The sequence below is a fragment of the Haliotis rubra genome, unplaced genomic scaffold (assembly GCF_003918875.1).
Source record: "Haliotis rubra isolate DU_JTF1 unplaced genomic scaffold, ASM391887v1 Scf418, whole genome shotgun sequence".
Taxonomy (NCBI): domain Eukaryota; kingdom Metazoa; phylum Mollusca; class Gastropoda; order Lepetellida; family Haliotidae; genus Haliotis; species Haliotis rubra.
In genome coordinates, this window is record NW_025767100.1 from 233,242 (window position 1) to 248,027 (window position 14,786).

Consider the following 14,786-nt stretch of genomic DNA (forward strand, 5'->3'; position numbering starts at 1 on the left):
GTGGGAGCTCACCGTAGCCAAGCCACCGTTGAGAGATTCAATCGCACCCTAGCCAAACGCCTGTTCCTGCACCAATACTCGCAGGATTTAATGGATCCTGGAAACAGAAACACAGAATGGGTCGTACGCTTACCGCGAGTGGTGGATGTCATCAACAGCAAAGTCACTAGACTCGTGGGCAAGAGACCCATCAAAGCCATCAAAATGAAATCTGTCGAATCGTCATCGGCAGCAGCACGTCACGATAAAACAGAGAAAACATTACCGGATCGGGTCAGCGTTAGGTACTTGTACAAACCGGGAGAATACGAGGGAGACAGCAGAAAACGCGCCACCGATCCGATATGGTCCATGAAAACGTACAACGTAGACCTTGTCGACATCAAAGACGGCGAACCGAACTTGTACTACTTCAAAGACAGACCGCCGAGAGCATATGTCCGAGAGGAGTTGATGATCGTACGTCACGACACAATCCCTTACACATCACCCACCGTGTGATGATAGTTTCTCGTCATGATTTTTTTATCAGTCTTGCATGCTTATTTTTCTGCTTAATGTAGCCAGCCAGCCACCGAACACCAAGCCGAGAGAGACACACGCACACGAACTGCGACTCGTCCGCCCACAGCGCTCGGAGGAGCAACCACCCCGGAGGCGACCCGAGCCTTTTTCCACCCCATGCTCGCTTAAAAGTCAATATTTCAGAAACTATTCGACCGATTTTCATTAAATTTTGCATGCACCTCAGTAGTAGTATACACAATGGGGCTACGGGATTAGGGACTTCCCAAGGGCTCAAAAAAAATTAAATTGAGCCCTTGGGGGTACCAGGTCCCGTAACCCCATTGTGTATACTACTGACACAAGTGTGTCGTCTTTAATAATAATTACACTAGTCATAACGATAATAGTGCAAGGGCCACCAACCCCTCTCTATTGCATTATATTTGAAGCCTTTTTGACTTTTCTTTGGCCCTTTCCGCAATGTAGCTGGAATAGTGCTGAGTGCGGTGTAAAACATAACTCACTCACTCTTTGGCCCTTTTGACTTTTTCAATTTTGTCCTTTGGCCATTTTCCCACGTTTTAATCTGTAAAAATAAGATCATTAATTGGAAAACCGGAAAGGATATTTATACTAGATCTATAGGTATGTAAAAAGTACTTTGTATAGTATAAGTGCGTATATGACTACATGTATATGTAACGATAGCCAGGGGCGTTTCGTCGCGATCCAGTGTCTTTGTTGTAATTTGAGCCCCTGGCAATTGTGTTTAATGGCGCAGCATGTGTCGGGAATGATAAGGTGGACCTCCCTCTTCGTCAAAGACGATGATAGTTGAATCTTTTGTTTTGGGGTTTGTAATTAATAATTAACGACAAAAGGGACCATTCGACTAAGGCACAACTACATAACCGAGAGGTCACACTGTTGTGTATTGCAGACATCTGTGTCGAGTCGCACCTCGCAGACGGAACGATGATAGCGAGGTGGGCCTTGCGAAATTAGGGATAGAAAGAAGAGACCAAAGTTCAAAGGAAGTGGAACTGGCCTCGTTTTCACACTCCGAAAACAAATATGGCTGCTGCCTCTGAAGAGAAGGAAGGACGATAGAGTATTGTGTCGGTTGTCAGTTGGAAAATGTAACCCCTGGATTGGAAAACGAGCAGGTTTGTGTCTCAATTTCTATTTGTTAAAAAATGCGGTCGAGTTTTGACGTACTGCAAGAAACATCCACCACTTCAGCGATGGCCGGCGGGTGTGAGATTCTCCCTCACTCCGAGATGATCATTTATCGCTAGGCCTAATGATATCAAACTAACGTCGTCACGAAGATCGGTGTACACACAATAATATTTTGGATGAGGTTTTGTTCTTGACTGTGTTAAAATGTATCAATACTGACTGAGGGGCCTGTATGCATTAAATTGTTCGTTGTAAGATCGCGTGTTTAGATATGGAGGTGACAGGCATAATATTCTTTCCTCACTCCCCACGAGGGTGTCTACCACAGTCTAGCGATCTCTGTCCGACACAAGTGAAGATGTCCGGGATATCTGCAGCCACATGGCTAGGGCCCCCAACATAGCGTTGATCTTACGAAAACACCATATCCTTGTTTGATAAATACAGTCATGAACCGTATAAGTCAACGCGACGACTCTCATCCATTAAGCGCAGCTCATGTCCCAATAACGGGACTGACGGGCGACAAGAATTCCTTTTGTGGCCCCTTCTATGTCAGATGATAAACACAACATGGCGATATAACTGTTGTGTGCGAAAGTTTATTTAACCAACTTCCTTGCGTTATATTGTTGGTATGGCAGAAATGTTGATTGCTTGGCTACAATGGATGATTATGGGTATGGTAAAGTGAAGATGATATGTTGTTGTACCATAAGAATCAAGTTTTAAAAACTAGGTGGAAGAATGATGAGGTCCTTGTCATCGCCTAATGTTGAAAATGATAAAAATAATAATCTGACATTCAAATGATATTTCAGTGAACAAGGATACCTTCAACTCCTAAAATTTCAACACTGCTAAAAATATAGATTCTTTAGGTGGGGCATATAGATTGTGGGTGCTATCATTCTTTCCCTGCCATACCAAATACTTTATACACAATTGTAAACCGAAAGACGCCATGTTCTTTAATCTGATTGCTTGAAAATCATGATGGAATGGTATTCAATTCCCTGAAATTGCAAGACTGTTCGTTGCATATTAATACGTACAAATACACACAACTGTATTGCTGCGTCGTCAGCACAGTTGAGGTTATTTAACATGTTTCATCATATTGTGACGTAAAGTCGGAATGATGTTACATATGAACAGTTCCGGATGCCACCATGGGAACCAGCCGAAACATCCAGCTAATGACTCTTCACTGCTGTACCCACGTGTTATTGAGTATTTGAAGCATGCAAAATCTTTCATTTGAAACCTCCGGCTAACGCTGTCAGTCCCGAAGGAATTCCTGTGCTTCAAATATTCAATAGCACCCAGAAATTAGCCAACACATGATGTTTATCTTCTAACTATGTCAGTGAACTTAGTGTCTATGAGATGAATCTAAATTCTCACTCTCTCACTCTGCATACCTGTCACATGTTTGCAGTGTTGGCATGTTAGTTGTACCCTATACAGACAGTGTATACATTTTACATGCAGTGCATGCCAAAATGACATTCTTGAAAAGTTTCTGTTGCTTGCCATATGACAAACCATTGTATAACTGAATCATACAGAATGTTACAAGATTCTGATGCTACTTGTGACCTCAGAGGCTGGTTGGTTGGTTTGTTGTTAAATGCTGCACTCAGCAATATTCCAGGTATATGGAGGCAGACTGTAAATAATTGAGCCTGGACCAGACAATCCAGTGATCCACGGGGGTGGGTTTAAATCTGGGTGTGCTGCATTTATGAAGCAGTTCTTGTTGGTTGTATGTTGTATGGGAATATTTTGGTTGAATATGTCGTCACTTGCTGGACAACGACATTAGAATCTATGTCGAAACGTCGCCTATACAGAATATAGAAGTTGTATATCCATAAAAATAGTCCTCATCCTTGAATATGTCAGTTTGAAGCCTAGAAGAGTCCTGTTTTTCCCAGGTTTCCATTCCGTGAATTTCACAGATTTTTCCGTGTCAGAATGAAGATTGCTATGTCAATAATACAAAAATCAACATCATATATGATCAGTTATGTCTTACTGTGTCCAGATCTATAAATAATTAAAGCAATATCTTTCATTGGACACAGCTGTTGAGAACTGGACATAAAAGAGATTGGGATAATCTTACTGGGACACAGAGGTCAAGGCACCTGACCAGTTATTTCACAATCATGCTGGGCTTGGCACTCTGGGTGTCATTGTATCAGTATTAAGAAACCAGTCCTCTGTGCTCAGCAATGAAATCACGTTATTAGATTAATGTTAATTAACCAGTCTGTAGTGATCTGCATGGTTTCTCCTAATTTCTTGACACCAACGCCTGTACATGTATTTCTTCTTCTGTACCATGTTTACAGTCAATCCATGTGTTGTATACAGGTCATTTGGTTGGCATAATTATGACTGTCTGAATTTCTGTTTGAGACTCCATGATTTTTCAGCATATGTGTATTTGTATTGTAATTGCAATGCAAAGTTCTCAGTTGTCATTGTGTGTAACAAAAAACACAGGGTTAAAAGGAAAAGATGATTACATATGGACTTAGTGAGCAAATTCACACATAGATTTTTGAAATCATGACCTTCCTGTTCTTTGTAATCGTGCCACAGTGGATGGACAACGGACCAGAGTCTCAATGTTATTGAAAAATGCAGCTTTGTTGGAGAAGGTCCCTAATGTAGAAGACTGCGAGTGTTATCAGTTGTGGAATTACAAACTTTCAAAGTTGAATCAAACAAATTCTTTTGGTACAGTAATAAAAGCAGATCAAAATCTTTGACTGAGGTTTTTAATTATTTACATTTATGTATATGTAGCCCAGGTCCCCGTTCACCATCTTGCCCTTGTATCTGATGTAGGCATCATAGGAACAGTCCCATACAGAGATTCTGCTCTGCATTGCCAGAATATTTTATCATGTTCATCATTTAGTCAACCTTGTGTTGTCATTCTGAAACCTGTTTCCTACAAAATGTTCCTTTCAATTTTCCATGTTTTGTGGCAATACTGTGCTGATTATCATTAGATTTGTCAGTAACAACACCCATGATGTTAGCATGATCTGCCCTACCCCTGTCAAACTGTGACACTGGTACGATGACACCAACATCGACCGTTTTTAACTGTTTTCTTGTTGACTCCAGCATTTCTCCTTTATAACCTGTTCATATTCACTTCTTGAAAATACAGAGTATGTATCACTGGTGATTAAACATTCAAGCTTAATTTTGTCCTCAATCGCAGTGCAACTGTTAGTTGACTACTGGCAGACAAACTATGAAACACTATTCATTGTCAACACAAGCTCAACCAGGTTTCTGACTACACAAACTCGGCTTGCTCAATCTATGGGATTATGCAGATTAACATTTTCTCAATCCATTGGAATGAGCACTACTAATTGTGTAATGACAGTGTTTGGGCACAGCGTTGCCCATTCTCAGGGATTACGCAAATGTCTTGCATAATTCGCGGATTGGACAATTCTGTAAATTACGCATGACATATACATGGATAATTATGCATGAATGACCTTGTACTGATGATGAAATTTAAAGGCACTATTTCACCCCACACTCCTCTAAAAATTAATGATGCATTTCTCTCAATAATACTAACTATCAACCCTCATGCGGAAGCTACCATATAATTTATTCCACAAAAAAATTACGTATTTAGATTACAATATTAAATTAAAAAGTTCGAAGGAATTGATGCAACGTTGCCTTAAATCGACTCTTGCACCCTCTGCCAGCCGAACATTATTTCAAGCAAACCCCATAGAGTTATATCCCTTGAAGCGCTCTTTACGAATATCCTATGCACAACTTGTGACTGAAACCAGTTCGTCAAACAACAACAAGACCGTTTGCAACAGTTTTCAATGTACAGAACAATTGTTTACATTCCATATATGGCAAGTGTTCTCTGTTTGGAAGCTGTTCGCCTCAAAGTTTCAATTATCGATTTCAGACAAGTTATTGATAAGAAGTCTTATATTGCATCAATAGGAAGCTAAAGTGAGTGCATATGCCCCAATATATATATATATTATGGGCCAAAATATTGTCGAAAATGTGTGAAATTGTGCCTTTAAATAGTTTAAACAGCAATTACCACTGATCTGCTTATCAGATCACAATGAATAATGTCACCATTAGGGACCCCACCTAATTGCTATCAACCTCAGGACTATTTTAAATGTGTTAATTGCAAATCAATTGCCAATTTGAATTCAACAAGCATCTGTGTGGATTTTGACAGGGATCAGCAGGTGTTACACTGTGTATAGTTTATGGGCCCATTGTCACCTGGTAGCACATGGCGTTAGACATACCAATGTACTCTCTGTACAACACAAATGGTGCAAATCTATCCATATCTGGCTGTACCAGCAAGGCCCACTGAAAAGACATATGTTGTTACGAGTATTGTAATTCCTAGTAATACTTCTTATTGATTTATAGTTTTACTGTTAGGAATTTGTGTTATTGTTAAACATTGTGAAATGGGTTGACAATGCATGATAACAGGAAAAGGATGTTTTTTGCTTTAAGTACATACTAAATTTTTTACCTGTCTAGATTGAGCAAGTGTCACTGTGGTTTTACACCTCTTTTGGCAACATCACAGCAGGGAATACCAGAAATGGTGAATCGAACCTGAGTTTATGTTGTTTGTTGTGTTGTTTAACACCGTACTCAGCAATATTCCAGCAATGTCATGACGGGGGAACACCACACTCAGCAATATTCCAGCAATGTCATGACAGGGGAACACCACACTCAGCAATATTCCAGCAATGTCATGACGGGAGAACACCACACTCAGCAATATTCCAGCAATGTCATGACGGGAGAACACCACACTCAGCAATATTCCAGCAATGTCATGACGGGAGAACACCACACTCAGCAATATTCCAGCAATGTCATGACGGGAGAACACCACACTCAGCAATATTCCAGCAATGTCATGACGGGGGAACACCACACTCAGCAATATTCCAGCAATGTCATGACAGGGGAACACCACACTCAGGCGGGGGAACACCACACTCAGCAATATTCCAGCAATGTCATGACGGGGGAACACCACACTCAGCAATATTCCAGCAATGTCATGACGGGGGAACACCACACTCAGCAATATTCCAGCAATGTCATGACGGGGGAACACCACACTCAGCAATATTCCAGCAATGTCATGACGGGGGAAACACCACACTCAGCAATATTCCAGCAATGTCATGGCGGGGGAACACCACACTCAGCAATATTCCAGCAATGTCATGACGGGGGAACACCACACTCAGCAATATTCCAGCAATGTCATGACGGGGGAACACCACACTCAGCAATATTCCAGCAATGTCATGGCGGGGGAACACCACACTCAGCAATATTCCAGCAATGTCATGGCGGGGGAACACCACACTCAGGCGGGGGAACACCACACTCAGCAATATTCCAGCAATGTCATGACGGGGAACACCACACTCAGCAATATTCCAGCAATGTCATGACGGGGGAACACCACACTCAGCAATATTCCAGCAATGTCATGGCGGGGAACACCACACTCAGGTCGGGGAACACCACACTCAGCAATATTCCAGCAATGTCATGGCGGGGAACACCACACTCAGCAATATTCCAGCAATGTCATGGCGGGGAACACCACACTCAGCAATATTCCAGCAATGTCATGACGGGGGAACACCACACTCAGCAATATTCCAGCAATGTCATGGCGGGGGAACACCACACTCAGCAATATTCCAGCAATGTCATGACGGGGAACACCACACTCAGCAATATTCCAGCAATGTCATGACGGGGAACACCACACTCAGCAATATTCCAGCAATGTCATGGCGGGGAACACCACACTCAGCAATATTCCAGCAATGTCATGGCGGGGACACACTCAGCAATACAGCAAGGCGGGGAACACCACACTCAGCAATATTCCAGCAATGTCATGACGGGGAACACCACACTCAGCAATATTCCAGCAATGTCATGACGGGAGAACACCACACTCAGCAATATTCCAGCAATGTCATGACGGGAGAACACCACACTCAGCAATATTCCAGCAATGTCATGACGGGGGAACACCACACTCAGCAATATTCCAGCAATGTCATGGCGGGGGAACACCACACTCAGCAATATTCCAGCAATGTCATGACGGGAGAACACCACACTCAGCAATATTCCAGCAATGTCATGACGGGGGAACACCACACTCAGCAATATTCCAGCAATGTCATGACGGGAGAACACCACACTCAGCAATATTCCAGCAATGTCATGACGGGGAACACCACACTCAGCAATATTCCAGCAATGTCATGACGGGGGAACACCACACTCAGCAATATTCCAGCAATGTCATGACGGGGAACACCACACTCAGCAATATTCCAGCAATGTCATGACGGGGAACACCACACTCAGCAATATTCCAGCAATGTCATGACGGGGAACACCACACTCAGCAATATTCCAGCAATGTCATGGCGGAGAACACCACACTCAGCAATATTCCAGCAATGTCATGACGGAGAACACCACTCTCAGCAATATTCCAGCAATGTCATGGCGGAGAACACCACACTCAGCAATATTCCAGCAATGTCATGACGGGGAACACCACACTCAGCAATATTCCAGCAATGTCATGGCGGGGAACCACCACATTCCAGCAATGTCATGGCGGGGAACACCACACTCAGCAATATTCCAGCAATGTCATGACGGGGGAACACCACACTCAGCAATATTCCAGCAATGTCATGACGGGGGAATACCACACTCAGCAATATTCCAGCAATGTCATGGCAGGGGAACACCACATTCAGGCGGGGGAACACCCCACTCAGCAATATTCCAGCAATGTCATGACGGGGGAACACCACACTCAGCAATATTCCAGCAATGTCATGACGGGAGAACACCACACTCAGCAATATTCCAGCAATGTCATGACGGGGGAATACCACACTCAGCAATATTCCAGCAATGTCATGACGGGGAACACCACACTCAGCAATATTCCAGCACTGTCATGACGGGGGAACACCACACTCAGCAATATTCCAGCAATGTCATGACGGGGGAACACCAGAAATGGGCTTCAAACATTGCACCCACTAGAAGACGAACTCAGTGTTGGGCAGGATTAGATATTCATTTGGTTTAGGTTTTGACAGGAAGGTTTCAATGTTTGAGAAGATCTGGTGAGTAAGTGAGTATAGTTTTATGTCGCTTTTAAAAATATTCCAGCAATATCATGGCGGGGACACCAGAAATGGTCTTCACACATTCTACCCATGTGGGGAATTGAACCCGGGTCTTCGGGTTGACGAGTGAACACTGTAACCACTAGGTCACCCCACTGCCCCTAGTTCAGGTGATAAGTTATAGTCCCATCAATACCAGGAAGTCAGATAAAATTGGAATGGTAACAATGTGATGTCTAAATTTCTACTTCTCGTCACAAGTTATCATGGTTACGATATGTATTCCTGGCTGCCAGGCTTTACCTTGCTTGTGTTAGAAAAACATTTTAATGGATCCGCATGCCATATGAAAATGAACGTGATGGAATTAAAGTTTGGATGAAATCCCACATGGAACAGGATTACCTTGTGTGTTAGCCTTACCTGTAATCAGCGGGGCATGTAGACAGGTGTAACACAATCAGGGACAGGTACATCCTATCATGTATGAAAAGGCCCCAAAAGTCTATATTTTTCTATGCATACTGTTTTGGGTATTGTGAACATATGGACGACGTTGAAGTCCCTGAGCCAGATGAATCAAGTTTGTTTTCTGACAACCCACAGTGAAGCACTTTACAGTAAAGGATGTGGATATAAGTACCGTCTTTGTAAAGAAATACTTGCATGTTAGTATACACTGTGTGTGTTGGTCAGGGATGGAAATAACCCATTGCCTGACGTCCGAGTCCAGTGTATTTTTCTGTTGGGCAAGCAAATTTGTTGGTGTCCAGTTGACTTACCAACGTTAATTATGTTGTTTATTTAAAAAATCAACAAGAAAACAGCCGTTAGAGTGGCAAAATTATAAGGGCAAGTGATTTTACATGTGCCACTGTACTGGAGTACAGTAGCAATTTTAAAGTTATTTCTACCCCTGATAAGCTTTCATCTTTCTTCCTCATCCGTTTCAAAGGAAATCAGATGAATAAATGTTATCTTGCTCAGTCATTTGGAAATTTGATAACTATAATCAGACCAAATTTTTAATGAATGTGTGTATGTGTCATCATGCTTGAGGTGTCGTCAGCTTATGCTGTCACACACTGTCAATGGAGCCCTCGTACCTTGTCTGGTTTGCTGTCAGCTGTTATAGAGCCTCATTTATGCATACACAGCCATTATCGGTATGGCTTAGGCTACTGAGTCAATCGGTAGTTCAAGAACAGGTCTACTGTTAACAACCCCACCACCCTCAGTATGTTTGAAGCTAATGCTCATAGAACCAGACTTTTGCTGTAACAAGTGATTGCTTTAACCACTGCACTGTAGTGGTGGTCTGATTAATTGAAATAATCGAAGATTGGTCGTAGTGACTAAACGATCATAATTTCTCATAATCGAACACAAACAATTCTGGAACACTTGTTTTCATTAACAATATTTTTCACATGGTTGGTTTTGTCTGTTACATTTCGTAAGCACTGCAATCTCGTTTCAAGTCATGATTGAATTTATCTTAAAGATTCCAAGAAATGTATGTTCCCAACATATTAGTCATCCTTTAAAGATGTGAAAATCTGCCAAAAAAACCCTAAAAGAACTACATGTTTTTTTCCTTATTTTTATGTGCATTAACAAATTTTAAAATGACGCTGACCAATTATTTTCGATGATTGATCGGTAGTAATAAACCAATCATCAATTATGAGATTTGAACCAATTCCCAACACTACTGCACTGCCCATCTGACGATGACAGCTAATTGTCAGATGGGTTTGACTCATGTTTCTTGCAGTTGTGTTTGCGCAACATGTAATTGATACTGACGTGTGTACATTGTGTAAGCGACATGTGTGAGTGTACATCTGTAAGTGGTAATAAATATCTGTACACGTTTATCTGCTATGGTGAGTGGTTATCTGTATCTCAGCATAATAGCCCAACAACCATATCTCACTGGAGCACAGATAATATTACTGCATAGGTATTCACAGATGGGTCATGTCGTGCAGTACAGAAGAGTTTGATCTCAGCTATTCACGGAATGGTCTGTGTGCTAACTGAAGTAACACAAAAGGAATAGAAATATGTTTTGTTTCAAATGTGCCTCTTGGTACTCAGAAAACTGGTTTTGTCTGCCCTTTGAGGTGTGTCCAGAACGGTACCTGTGATCGGTCTTTGACATTGTCAGCTGTTATTAGGCCAAGCGCCACCTCACCATTTCCTTTTATTGAAGTTCGTAACATTCAGTTTTCAGTTTTTGAATTCCCCGATGATGGTACAGTTGTTTACCTTTCTCTGTATATTTGTCCTGGTTATTTTAGTGAAAGTTTGCAGGGCTCGATTTAGTGCTTTGATACTTGCACTTGTGCAACCTAATATGACAAAGTGCAACCTTGTTATTAGTCTAAGTTGCACCAGGTGCAAGTCAATTTTGAGTGGGTAAACCTCTGAATAAAACATCTAAATAATTCATAGCATAACTCTTTCATTACATATTCCAATAAAAGCAGTGCAACTGGAATTGGGCTGGTGCAAGTAGGTTTTTATCTTAGGTTGCACGCAGTGCCAGTAAGTTAACATCTCTTAAATCGACCCCTGGTTTGTTGCATACAATTTCCTCAAGCACCAAGAGGGGCAGTGGGGTAGCCTTGTGGTTAAAACGTTCGCTCGTCACCCTGAAGATGCGGGTTTAATTCCCAACATGGGTACAATGTGTGAAGACCATTTCTGATGTCCCCTGCCGTGATATTGCTAAAAGCAGTGACAAAAACATACTTACTTACTCAAGCACCAAGAACTCACTGTAGCCATGTCGCTGGCACTGAAATACAAGTGATTTCAAACCTTGAAATAGATTTAGTATATTGGGAGTCATGGGGCCCTTGATTGTTGACATTTGCTGCTATCAGTGATATAAATATAACATGAAAGTCATAGGCCCTTCTCCACGTTGTCAATACCCTCACTTTAATTTAAAAAAAGATTTATGGGGCTCTCAAATCCAAATGCTAACTGTAGGCAACTCTCTGTACTCCTTGTCATTTTCAAATGCTCTCTTATTATATTCTTGGAAAAGCACTTGAGAATTTCCACGAACTGGTTTTAGTATCTCCATCAATAACTCACAACACTTTTCAAACATGATTTCTGATGCTGATAAAATTCAGTCTAAGTAAATTCAGGCTCAGTATTATTCATTACACTGCTATACTAAGTCTAACAAAACCTTGTGGAAGGTCGCGTCAGCTAACCTTTGCGTGTCTCAAATGCGACACGGCCAAACTGATTTAACCAATCAGACAACAACTACTTGTTAGGGTTCGGCGGGATTAAACAATGGTCTTAGGATTTTCTCTTCCCTGGTGGCTGACACTGACCTATCAACAAATGAAAATCCACATACTGTAAACGTACTTATTTTCGCGTGGTGCAATTTTCGCGGAATTGACAGTTTAGACTACATCGCGTGGTCAATTATTCGCGCAATCAGTAATTGCCGGAACTGCCAGCTGTCTGTTTGGCCGCCACTAATAGCAGTGAAAACAAACAGAGTGGCTTTACCTGTCAGGCGGCGTTTATTGCTTACTCACAGGAAATCCCTATCTGTGCGATATACTAGTACACAGTAATCCGTTTACTCACGGAAGAGATGAAAAACACATCAGTCTTATGTTCCGAATTCTGACGATCTGACGAATTAACTTCTACTGTATATGAAGCTCTTTGTGATTTCAAACAAGCCGGGTTGTGGTGAATGAGATGATTGAGTGATAAGTGACTATTCGCTTCATGATGTACTGGTAAATAAAATCTTAATGAATAAATAAAATACTGCTGTATTATTTCTTTCCGAGTCGTTTCATGGTAATTTGTTTTGTATCAAACCATCTGTCATGTGACCAATTTCCATGGCGGCCACAACACACATTGCTGTTTTCGCTAATTCGGCGATGGGATTTGGCTCATTATTTAATTGTTTTGGGAAATCCATTACAGCGAGGGTTAAGTATGATTCTTTATGCTACTATCAGTTGTCATTTTAAGATTCCCGTAGATTTCTGTCTTCAAACTTGATATGCTATGGTAACAACTCAGGGGCGAGCGTGGCTAGACTGAATGAATGACAGGTTTATTCGTGGTGTATAAATTTTCGCGCTAAAATGTTTTGCGCGAAAAGCGCGAAAATAAAACCTGCGCGAAATATAATACGTTTACAGTAAAACACAGATATTTGACCTGCAGTATATACGCTTATGGGTTTCTAATGACATGGTTACTGTCTGCTTATATTTTTGCAAGATGACATCCTTAAATATTGACAAAAACGCTATTTACTCATTGCGTGTATCACTCGGAAGCGATCGTGCGGAAGATAGCATTCGGAATCGTTCGAGTTGTTTAGGTAAAAGTTCATACGATATGTGCGAATGTTAACTTTCGCGATTTGGTAAGCTGTGTTCTGATTGGTCAGTCCAAAAGGTTAGCTGATGCGACCTTCTACTTGGGTTTGGCTCATTATAGCAGTGTAACGAATAATACTGAGCCTAAGTTTACTTAGACTGTGATAAAGTTGTTGTGAGGGCAATGGGTGATATGTGAATCTCAAGATGGATTCAAGATTGTAGGGAGGCCAGTGGGTGATAGGTGAATGTCAAGATGGATTCAAGTTTGTAGGGAGGCCAGTGGGTGACAGGTGAATCTCAAGATGGATTCAAGATTGTAGGGAGGCCAGTGGGTGATATGTGAATCTCAAGATGGACTCCAGATTGTAGGGAGGCCAGTGTGTGATAGGTGAATGTCAAGATGGACTCCAGATTGTTGTGAGCATAATGTGAGAATCTGGTTAGCCTCATGGTTATTTCACAACAGTGAGTCCTGGAGTGATCAGCGCTGTTTCAACAAAATGAACAAAACCTCACTCACTCATTCACTCTCTCATTCATTTGATGCATTTGTGTTTAGATTGGATTTGTTTAGTACATAGTAATATGCAGACATGGGTTCAATTACTTTGAAATGTAATTAATTAAATTACAATTACTTTGATTTTCCTCAATTACAATTACAAATACAATTACACCTTAAATTTAAATGTAATTTAATTAAATTACAATTACATTACCAATGTAATTAATTACAATTACAAATTACTTTGTTAAAAAAACAAAACAAAAACAAACAAATATATTTCTGTAGTCCTTTAATCAACAAGATATCGATGTTGGTAAACAGTGGTCACTAAATCCAATTCATATTTTTGTCATTAAAAAGTGAAATGTAAAGTAAGATTATATCTACAATGTACACTATTTGATCAAATTTGTATTTTGCATATTTCTTTGGGCTTATTATCAAATACACACCTCTATCATCTCTTGTTGCAAAAAACACTTTGTCCACCACTGTTACCTTAGGTGTACTGTATCATGACATCATTACAGGCCTACATTACAATATATAATCAGCCGGTCTCTCTATCTGACATAATCCACATTAACATACTAAAGGATTTGTCAACTTGGATTTATGGCTTATTACCTTTCATGATTATAAAAAAAGGACTACAGTTCAGTAAGATTTTGAATATCATATCCTATGAGAAATAAACAAAGAGGCCATTTTGATAGGAACTTGACTAATAGTACTGTTAATCCCCGATTTCCTCAAATACCAACCTACATTCAGTCATGGGTTACTGATTCCCTTTGTTTCACAAATGTGCAGATGGTGATAGTTACAAAGGCTTAGACATTCAAAACTTAACACCTGCTAGAATATATACCGACAACAAGCATCTTATTGAAAAACACTCCTTTGTCCTCCTTATTGCACAGAATATAATTGCAAGGGTTGCCTGAT

The 14,786-nt window shown here is 40.9% G+C and overlaps 1 protein-coding gene across 3 annotated transcripts in view; it reads left to right on the top strand.

Moving 5' to 3' along the window:
• Positions 1–1,297: 1,297 nt before the first annotated feature.
• LOC124288454 (alpha-1,6-mannosyl-glycoprotein 2-beta-N-acetylglucosaminyltransferase-like) overlaps positions 1,298–14,786 on the top strand; it is a 97,618-nt gene continuing 84,129 nt past the window's right edge. For all 3 annotated transcript variants that reach the window (XM_046724969.1, XM_046724975.1, XM_046724970.1), the window contains exon 1: positions 1,298–1,673. The gene's annotated coding sequence lies outside the window, so the exon portion shown is untranslated. The remainder of the gene's footprint in view (positions 1,674–14,786) is intronic.